Source organism: Danio rerio, chromosome 19 (assembly GCF_052040795.2).
Source record: "Danio rerio strain M-AB ecotype USA chromosome 19, GRCz13ab, whole genome shotgun sequence".
Taxonomy (NCBI): domain Eukaryota; kingdom Metazoa; phylum Chordata; class Actinopteri; order Cypriniformes; family Danionidae; genus Danio; species Danio rerio.
Genome location: NC_141039.2, coordinates 3107501 through 3117500, shown reverse-complemented (window position 1 = coordinate 3117500; position 10000 = coordinate 3107501). Strand labels below are relative to the sequence as shown.

The following is a 10000-nucleotide window of genomic DNA, read 5'->3' as shown; positions in this document are numbered from 1 at the left end:
GAGGCTGAAAGGAAGGCTGTATCCAAACAATCTTGGCTAAAAGTGTCACTCCTGTAGCTTCAGGGATTTTCAGTTCTGCTGAGGATACAGCACAGAAACGACCAACACAAACACACAACAGCTATAGCAGCGACACACACACACACACACACACACACTTATTATTATATTGTGTTTTGTTAGTTTATAATAAAGGCGGCATGTGGCAAAACGCTGATGGTTTTCAATACAACGTAAATAATTGATGGTACAGTATTGTTCATCACACAACCAGCCCTAAACAGTGCTGTCAGCTGGTAGATATACGGCTACTGTACTCGAAAACATTGAGGTTTTTGAATTTGCACGGTGGCTCAGTCGCTTCACAGCAAGAAAGTCACTAGTTTAAGTCCCAGCTGGGCCAGTTGGCATTTCTGTGTGGAGTTTGCATGTTCTCCTTGTGTTGCGGCTGGAAGGGCATCCACTGTGTGAAACAAATGCTGGAATAGTTGGTGATTTATTCCGCTGCGTCAACCTCTGAAATAGAGACTAAGCTGAAGGAAAATGAATGAATGAATAATTATATCCAACCCTAACCTCATTTCAGATTAAACATTATTTCTAGATCAAATTTATTTTAAATGTAATCATCACTACACAACTAAATAAATGTATTTATTGTTATTATTATTGTTATTATTATTATTATTATTATAAAAACATTACTAATTATTATTTAAATGCATATGATTAAATAAATAATATAATTTTTTTATTTAATTATTATTAAAACAATAAAATCTGTTCATTATTTATTTAAAAAAATAAATCATATTTATTATTATTTATTTAAATGAGCTTTATAGATGATTTATTTCTTTTGTCAGACACAGATAATGTGGCCATTATTGTCATTCTCTGTCTGATTATGTGGAGATAATATATGCATTATTGGGCGTTAAAAGTAAACAACTTTTGTTTATTGAAAATATGCACTGAAATAAAAAAAAATTTATTTACTTCATGTCACAATGTTCCCGCAGTACGTAAATCTTCTTTTGCCTCATATTTCATTTTCAAGGTGCTGCCTCTTTGTTTAACAAAGTGTTACGCAAATTTTAATATGCACGTGTCTATTGTTATGTTTATTGATTATCATATGACCGACAAAAAAAGAAATCAGTCTGTTATGACTAAATGAAAAATCCTGCAAGCAGCATATTAAGCTTATGATTATTATACCACAATTATAACAATTTAATAATAAACAGCTTGTGTTTTTTTATTGTGCTAGCTCAACAAAAAAAATGAAACCAATTTATTTTCAGTGTTTTATACTGTAAAAAAATAAATAAATAAAAATCATATTCAGCTGAAGTCAGAATTATTAGCCCCCTGTTTATTTTTCCTCTAATTTCTGTTTAACGGAGAGTAGATTATTTTCAGCACATTTCTAATCATAATAGTGTTAATAACTCATCTCTAATAACTGATTTATTTTATCTTTGCCATGATGACAGTAAATAATATTTGACTAGATATTTGTCAAGACACTTCTATACAGCTTTAAAAGTGGCATTTAAAGGCTTAACTAGGTTAATTAGGTTAACTAGGCAGGTTAGGGTAATTAGGCAAGTTATTGTATAGTGATAGTTTGATGTGATGTGATGTGATGTGGTGCGTGTGACTGCTTAAAATGCGTGCGCGCTCCCGTTTCCTTGCGTGAAACAACCTCGCCTAGATACGCAACTGGTGTGATCGGTTCTCTTTCGGTTCTCTCTTATTAACATGAATATAGACTGTAGTAAATGTATTGTTCAATGTTTGTTCATGTTAGTAAATGCATTAATTAACATTAACTAATGAACCTTACTGTAAAGTGTGACCGCAACATCTACATCAAGTCATTTTAGCTTGTCAAAGTCAAATTTGTGCATATAAAATATATCTTCCAAACAACCAAATTGTGGCTAGTGAAAAGAGTGGCTGGTAATATTGGAAATGTACTAGCCACAGTGGCTGGTGATCAATGTCAAGCCCTGATTTTGACTTTAAAATGTTATTTTAAAAATTAATAACTGCTTTTATTCCAGCCGAAATAAAACAAATAAGACTTTCTCCAGAAGAAAAAATATTATCAGACATACTGTAGAAATTTCCTCGCTCTGTTAAACATCATTTAAGAAATATAAAAAAAAAAAAAATAAATAAATAAAAGGGGGCTAATAATTCTGACTTCAACTGTACATATTAGTTTAGTTTAGTTTAGTTTAAACTTTATTGTCCGTTCTGCTTGACACAGAAAGGAAATTTTTCTTCAACACTGGATTTAGGACAACAATTACAAATATACAACAACGACACAATAACACTCATCAACACAACAACATAAGTTAAAAGTTTAAAAAACAAATTAGCCCCATACACAATACTGCAAATCATTCTTGGTAACCACCTCATTCACTACAAACATTGATCCGGTTTAGAACAACAACTGCCATTGGGATAAATGACTTTTTATAGGCATTTCTTCGTGCTTTAGGAATTCTAAACCTGCGTCCTGATGGTAGCAATTCAAATGCTGAGTGAAGGGGGTGTGTATTATCTTTAAAAATCACAACTGCTCTTTTTTCCATAAAAGAGTCAAATAAAATCTGCTGTTTGTGACCAGTTATCTTATTTGCCTGATTGATAATTTGCGCTAATTTCTTTTTCTGTTTAAGTGTTGTGTTACCAAACCATGAAACAATATTATATGTGAGAACACTCTCTATAAGTGATCTATACGCCAAGTTTAAAGTCTGTGTACTAGCATTAAAACTTCTCAATTTGCGGAGATAGAGGCGCTGACTTGCTTTCTTATAAACCGCCTCTACATTACTATTAAAATTCAATTTATTGTCAATAATTGTGCCTAAATACTTGAAATTTGAAACCTGCTCTATTATTTGTCCGTTTATGGTGACTGGTTTAAAGAGTCCAGTATCTACTCTTCTTGTTTGACTCCCCAGACATAACTCTTTTGTTTTCCCAATATTTAGGTGTAATGAACTTTTGCCAAACCAATCTATAATACTATCAATATATCTAAAATATGAAGAGCTATTCATATAATAATCATATTCAATCCAGACTGTGAACCTCAGTCGGAGCGCAGGTAAATGATGTATTTTCTGTTGCAGTGAGGCTTTGATTCAGAAATGTGTGAATATTGCACTGCGGTAATATCAGCAAACGTGCATGAGCTTTTTCTATCTGATCTCATTTGGTTGGCTTGTGCGTGAGGATCCCATTTCAGCTTTAATACACTCCTGTGATGAGAAACGCAGAAGCGAAGGGGTTCTGGCTGATTGGGGTCGAAACACAACTCGGTGAAGCCGAACGGGATCGAAGAGCCCACAGTCTGGTGTCATCCAGGCCAAGCTGTGTCACTTCCAATTCCGTCAAAAATGAAGGAAGGAAAAAAAACGCTGCCGTGGACACGAGGACGCCATCCCATGTTCACCTTCCTGAAAATGACATCAACTGTCTGTTCAAATTGAATCTAGCGGTTCACATCTCTCTGCGATATATCAGCCTCGCCCTTCACTGCTAACACACACGCACGCAGTTCCAGACACACTCGAAGAGATGAAAGCATTATGGGATGGACACGTTCGCAATCCTATCATCTTTACCAAAGACACAGTCAAGCCAATCAAAATGCTTTAATCTATTTGAGGCTTAGTTGAAGTTGACACGATGACCCAAAAAAAAAAGAGAGAGAGAGAAAGAGAGGAGAGATCAGGTTTGTTCAGGGAAACAATGCTGAATGCAAATCATCAAAGGCAATGATATAACCATGCAAGCTTCCTTTTGGTCTTAGAGGAATTAATTACATTTGCTATGAGAGGAACTATAGCATGAGTAAACACAGTTCTGTTGAAAAGTCTAAGGCATTCTCAATGTTTTTGTTGATTCTGCTCAAAAATACTGGAAAAAAATTATCAAATTTATTATTAAAGTGTCAACAAAGTGAAGTTTATTCATAAACTAATTTCGGGAGGATCACGTGCTTATGATTTATTAGGGCTGGTCTCGAATTTGTTAATCCAACCCAAGCTGATTGGGTTACCTCCCGGGTCTCCAGAAATGTCCACGGGACTACGTTTTCAGAATGAGCCTGGTTTGAGAATAATAAATGATCATTAAAGCTGCAAGCAGCGATGAAAGGGACCTCGCAACCAGGCTCACCACTTCCCGGTGGCCTTAAGATGACAGAGAACAGTGGACAATAATAATTTAAGTTGATATATATTAAAAAAATCTGAGAAAATCACAGATTTATACTAAACTTCCTTCTGTCAGCAGGTGGCGCTATGACTGTGACTCAGTATTGACATGTACATGTCTTCAGCAGAGAAATCTTATGGAACGTCAATTTTCAGGCAGATCGGACATTGCGTAGCTGAGTTATAAGTAGGCCCACACGGAACCTGCAAGCGGATTTTTAGCCCATCATTAATTATGTTCATTTACTTGAGTAAATGTGTGTACATCTAAAGTTATTCAGTTTTTAAATTAATAACAGTAATATTATTGACTAATGTGAAAATGTTCATGTGATTTATGTACAATGCAGTTTATACAGTAATATTTTCTGTCTTTTAGTAGAGATATTATATGCAACCCAAGCTCATTCTGGAAACGAAGCCCCGCGGACGTTTCTGGAGACCGCGATTTACGTGGCCGGAGGTACGTAAAGGCCGCATTTGGTTTTTTTCGAGTGAACGCTGCGGGGCGGTGTGGCGCCGCTCCGCCCCTCCTCTTAGCGCTCGCCGGCCGACGGCTCGCCTCCGAGTGGAGGGCTTTCCCGATGCAACCAGTTTGCCTGCCTAGCTCACAGCGTTGCGTCGGTGGAGCGGAGGCCCCGGAGGAGGAGGAGGAGGAGCCGGCCGCGGTGGACGACGACCGGGATCGAGTCCGGGAAACAGCGGTTCCGGAAATCAGGTAAGACGAAAAACGGAATCCGAAAAATAAGGGCGAGAACGCGGCGGGATCCGAAAACGCGGTAGAAATCGAAGACGAGGGCTTTTGCTTTTTTTTTTTTTTTTTTTTCTGGACGGCTTTTGCGAACCGTCGCTCGGGTTTAGGGAAGGAGGAGGAGGAGGAGGAGGAAGAGGAGGGCGGCCGAGTCGGCCGATTCGGCGGCTTTTAGCGCGAGAACGGCGCAGGCGCGAACGGCGCTCGCTCCCAAGAGGCGCCCCAGACGCGAAAAAGCGCGCACAGCGGCCTCTCGCGGATCCGCGAAAACAAAAACCGCTCGAATACGTACCTCCCGGGACGTAAATCGCGGTCTGCAGAAACGTCCGTGGGGCTACGTTTCCACAATGAGCCTGGGTTGATTATATGAGAGACTTGCTTTGTTTACCAAATAAAGTGAATCTAATTGGATTTGCATTTCAAACATTAAATAAAAGTTTAAAAGATAATTTTATTATTTCACATATTAAGGTTTTAGTTAAGATACTCCCAAAATAATTCAGCAGAAATCTGCAGATTTTTACCAAAATTCTTGGCAGAAATAGCAAAAAACGGCCGCAGATTCCGTCTGGCCCTAGTTATAAGTACTTCCTCCTCCTTGGCAAAGCACTGAACCTTGGACAGACACGCTCTTAGAAGAAAACACTAGATCTTTGCAATTTAACATAAATTGGCCGTAAGATGACAAAACCCAATTTTGGTGTTGATTGCATAAAATCCCTAGGAGGAGTTTGTTAAAATACAACACCTGGAAATGGCGAAACACTGCACTTTTTCGACAGAGTAAGTTAAAAATATCTGACTTCCTGTTAATATTCATGACACAAACCATATATGGTCAGTCATGGACCTTCTGATTCAAGGAGTATCTTAAACAGGAGCTTATTAAACCATTTATGGAGATTTTTTATTTATTTACCGAAGCCATAAACATACTATGTAGATATCAGATAACAATTTAACTTATTAAACCAATGAAGTACATGGCACCTTTAAACTAAAGTGTTACCATTCGAAAAAAAAAAAAAAAAAACAGACGCCAAATGTGTGAATGGTACAGTATAACAAACAAAAAATATATATAATATATGGGTCAGGACAGATGGCATCTCTAAAAATGACATAAATACACATCTAAAGCCCATTTACATGATCCTATACAAACACACACTCACGCAAAACAAACACACACACTTCATTTCCTGCTTCCATGCGGATGATTTGCAGTTAAACAGGATTAACAGGGGAAAAACCAAATCAGAAGGTCATGGAGAACAATCAGCTTCCTGCTGCATCCCAATCACATGAAAGACGGTCATGGAGAATAGTGCACTACACATGTATTGCACTAATAAATAAATAAAGCTTGATATATTTAGGCCTGTCACGATATCTATTTTTTGTCGTAGGATATATTGCATCAAAATATTAATATTAAATTGACAATAAACGATACTATTGTCATTTTAATACTATTTTATGCCACTAATTATGCCAGAATGACAGTATAATATCATCACAATGCAAGTACACTCTTCAAAAGAACACATCATATTTCATTCTGAAGAATATTTAATTTAATTATAGTCATTTTAACACTTTAATAATGAGGCATTTGAATCAGAATGTGGAAATGCATATCCTAAATAATTAATAATAAAAATATTAACAAAAAAGTGCAAGGTAAAGAGTAACAGAGGCTGCGATATCTGCTAGCAGATCTATTTTCAGTTGTCAGACACCCCAATGAAAATATACTATAGTCATTTATAGTAAATCCTATTGAGTTTCTTTAACCATACTGACACTGACGCATCTAATAGAGATAGAGATGTTGCACAGTCAGCTAAAATGTTGCTAGAATTGTTTTAATGTATGGGCGATATATATTGCATCACCAAAAATGATTGAGGTCATGTCCATGCGTTGTGCGATAAGTCCATATATTGATTATTGTGACAGGCCTTGATACATTTAATAATTTATTCATTAGGCAGATGCTTTTATTATCCACAGAGACTACTTTTGAAGCATTTCAAATCATTGGAGAGCAGCAGAATATAATTGCTATGATAAGTCTAAGTTAGTTAAATATTTTTCTCCTCTGAGCATATAGAAAGGAGAGAGTATGTCTCCTACAGGTGGTTTGTCAAACCCACTCACCTGCATAAAGCATGCTAAGAATTGCACAATGCTTTTCCAGAAAAATGGAGTGTTTATAAGTAAGTTTCTAGTGCATATGGAGAATAGAGAGTATATCCTACAGGTGGTTTGTCAAACCCACTCACATGCGTAAAGCACTCAAAGAATTGCACAATGCTTTTCCAGAAAAATGAGTGCTTTAAAAATGAGTATTGCACAGTGCTTTTTCAGAAATGTGGTCTTCATGTGTAAAACTCTACAGAAATAATGCTGATTTGACATATAAAGATATGCATTTGACTAAAACAACATTGGTGTTGAGCACACTCAGTATTGCACAGTGTTTTGTCCATAAATATGGTCTATATGTGTAAAACTCTATAGAAATAATGCTGATCTGACATATATATGCACACTTTTGACCAATAGTATTCACTAAAACAACATTGCTGTTGAGCACACTCAGTATTGCACAGTGTTTTGTCCATAAATATGGTCTATATGTGTAAAACTCTATAGAAATAATGCTGATCTGACATATATATGCACACTTTTGACCAATAGTATTTACTAAAACAACATTGGTGTTGAGCACACTCAGTATTGCAGTGTTTTGTCCATAAATATGGTCTATATGTGTTAAACTCTATAGAAATAATGCTGATCTGACATATATATGCACACTTTTGACCAATAGTATTCACTAAAACAACATTGGTGTTGAGCACACTCAGTATTGCACAGTGTTTTGTCCATAAATATGGTCTATATGTGTAAAACTCTATAGAAATAATGCTGATCTGACATATATATGCACACTTTTGACCAATAGTATTTACTAAAACAACATTGGTGTTGAGCACACTCAGTATTGCACAGTGTTTTGTCCATAAATATGGTCTATATGTGTAAAACTCTATAGAAATAATGCTGATCTGACATATATATGCACACTTTTGACCAATAGTATTCACTAAAACAACATTGGTGTTGAGCACACTACGTATTGCACAGTGTTTTGTCCATAAATATGGTCTATATGTGTAAAACTCTATAGAAATAATGCTGATCTGACATATATATGCACACTTTTGACCAATAGTATTTACTAAAACAACATTGGTGTTGAGCACACTCAGTATTGCACAGTGTTTTGTCCATAAATATGGTCTATATGTGTAAAACTCTATAGAAATAATGCTGATCTGACATATATATGCACACTTTTGACCAATAGTATTTACTAAAACAACATTGGTGTTGAGCACACTCAGTATTGCACAGTGTTTTGTCCATAAATATGGTCTATATGTGTAAAACTCTATAGAAATAATGCTGATCTGACATATATATGCACACTTTTGACCAATAGTATTTACTAAAACAACATTGGTGTTGAGCACACTCAGTATTGCACAGTGTTTTGTCCATAAATATGGTCTATATGTGTAAAACTCTACAGAAATAATGCTGATTTGACATATAAAGATATGCATTTGACTAAAACAACATTGGTGTTGAGCACACTACGTATTGCACAGTGTTTTGTCCATAAATATGGTCTATATGTGTAAAACTCTATAGAAATAATGCTGATCTGACATATATATGCACACTTTTGACCAATAGTATTTACTAAAGCAACATTGGTGTTGAGCACACTCAGTATTGCACAGTGTTTTGTCCATAAATATGGTCTATATGTGTAAAACTCTATAGAAATAATGCTGATCTGACATATATATGCACACTTTTGACCAATAGTATTTACTAAAACAACATTGGTGTTGAGCACACTAAGTATTGCACAGTGTTTTGTCCATAAATATGGTCTATATGTGTAAAACTCTATAGAAATAATGCTGATCTGACATATATATGCACACTTTTGACCAATAGTATTTACTAAAACAACATTGGTGTTGAGCACACTAAGTATTGCACAGTGTTTTGTCCATAAATATGGTCTATATGTGTAAAACTCTATAGAAATAATGCTGATCTGACATATATATGCACACTTTTGACCAATAGTATTTACTAAAACAACATTGGTGTTGAGCACACTCAGTATTGCACAGTGTTTTGTCCATAAATATGGTCTATATGTGTTAAACTCTATAGAAATAATGCTGATCTGACATATATATGCACACTTTTGACCAATAGTATTTACTAAAACAACATTGGTGTTGAGCACACTCAGTATTGCACAGTGTTTTGTCCATAAATATGGTCTATATGTGTAAAACTCTATAGAAATAATGCTGATCTGACATATATATGCACACTTTTGACCAATAGTATTTACTAAAACAACATTGCTGTTGAGCACACTAAGTATTGCACAGTGTTTTGTCCATAAATATGGTCTATATGTGTAAAACTCTATAGAAATAATGCTGATTTGACATATACGAGTACACTTTTGACCAATAGTATTCACTAAAACAACATTGGTGTTGAGCACACTCAGTACTGCACAGTGTTTCATCCATAAATATGGTCTATACGTGTTAAACGCTATGGAAATAATGCTGATCTGACATATATATGCACACTTTTGACCAATAGTATTTACTAAAACAACATTGGTGTTGAGCACACTCAGTATTGCACAGTGTTTTGTCCATAAATATGGTCTATATGTGTTAAACTCTATAGAAATAATGCTGATCTGACATATATATGCACACTTTTGACCAATAGTATTTACTAAAACAACATTGGTGTTGAGCACACTCAGTATTGCACAGTGTTTTGTCCATAAATATGGTCTATATGTGTAAAACTCTATAGAAATAATGCTGATCTGACATATATATGCACACTTTTGACCAATAGTATTTACTAAAAC

At 35.5% G+C, this 10000-nt stretch overlaps 1 protein-coding gene across 2 annotated transcripts in view; it reads right to left on the bottom strand.

The window, feature by feature from the left end:
• Positions 1–10000, bottom strand: part of rapgef5a (Rap guanine nucleotide exchange factor (GEF) 5a) — a 111380-nt gene that overhangs the window by 67475 nt on the left and 33905 nt on the right. The gene's annotated exons all lie outside the window — the stretch shown is intronic.